We start from the raw sequence: 1,124 nt of genomic DNA, 5'->3' as shown, positions 1-1,124 counted from the left end.
TTAGTAGTTCTTGTCAGTTATTAGTTTCAATCCCATATAAGTGGTACATAGCACTTATTAAACGATAAATGACTGGGTAGGATGATCTCAGATTATTCAAGTGATCTGCTCAAGGTTAAATCTCTCCTTCTTCCTTAAGAACTAACTATAGAAAACTGAAAACCAAACAGCAATTCTAAAAATACCCAAACAGAGCAATTCTAAAGAGCAATACAAGTTAAACAGCAAGAGCCACATTAGCCATTTTTTCTTACAGAAATCCACAATTTCGGGAATATCTAAGACAATCAAAACACTTTTCAAAATAAGTCTCTTATGTCATTTTACTTATTAACTTATTTTAATTTTGCCTTTTAGGCCACACTAGAAAGTACTGAGGGAGTGCTCGCTTTGGCAGCACATATACTAAAATTGGAACGATACAGAGAAGATTAGCATGGCTCCTGTGCAAGGATGACACGCAAATTCGTGAAGCGTTCCATATTTTTAATGTGCACTGGTGGAGGGATGGGTGTTTGATCATTGTGTGATTGTAACCCAAACATGAAAGCTTGTAACTATCTCACGGTAATTCAATAAAATTAAAAAAAAAAAAAAAAAAAAAAAACCCAGAAAGTACTGAGGAACCCTCCCGACGGTGCTGATGGGGCCATGTGCAGTGCTGGGAACTGAACTGCATGCAAGGCAAGAGTCTTACCCTTTATCTCATCTCTCTGGCTCCTCTAATGTAATTTTAATACTTTTATTTTGTTGTGATCCAAGACATGCTTTTAGGTCTATTTCAAACAGGTGTCTGTACATGTATTTTTCGCTTTGGATTTTGTGTAAAACTTCAAAAAACCGAGCTTTGTCAATCGACACCAGCTCAACCCTGAGCCTAAATAATATCTGTAAATGTGCTTCTTTTTTAACTACCTATTTACAGTCATAAGAGAAATAAACATATAAAATAAATGCATCTTAATGCATAGCTGTGTAGGAGTACAGATGTTTTATTAATGAAAATGAATCTAGCTTTTTGTAAGTCATGGCAGCAATATAACATTTCATTGTTTGGTTCTGTGCTAGACAGTCCCTGCTGTTTCTACATAGAAATTCCTGTAATGCTTAATGGACATCTGGAA

The 1,124-nt window shown here is 35.4% G+C and overlaps 1 non-coding gene across 1 annotated transcript; it reads left to right on the top strand.

Annotated features, from left to right (window-relative positions):
• Positions 1 to 381: 381 nt before the first annotated feature.
• LOC129403809 (U6 spliceosomal RNA) lies at positions 382 to 488 on the top strand. The gene has a single exon (XR_008629470.1). It is a non-coding gene; the product is annotated as a U6 spliceosomal RNA (small nuclear RNA).
• Positions 489 to 1,124: the final 636 nt, after the last annotated feature.

This window comes from Sorex araneus, chromosome 3 (assembly GCF_027595985.1).
Source record: "Sorex araneus isolate mSorAra2 chromosome 3, mSorAra2.pri, whole genome shotgun sequence".
In the NCBI taxonomy this organism is placed as follows: domain Eukaryota; kingdom Metazoa; phylum Chordata; class Mammalia; order Eulipotyphla; family Soricidae; genus Sorex; species Sorex araneus.
The sequence above is the reverse complement of the archived record's forward strand: the minus strand, read 5'-3'. Positions and strand labels throughout refer to the sequence as shown.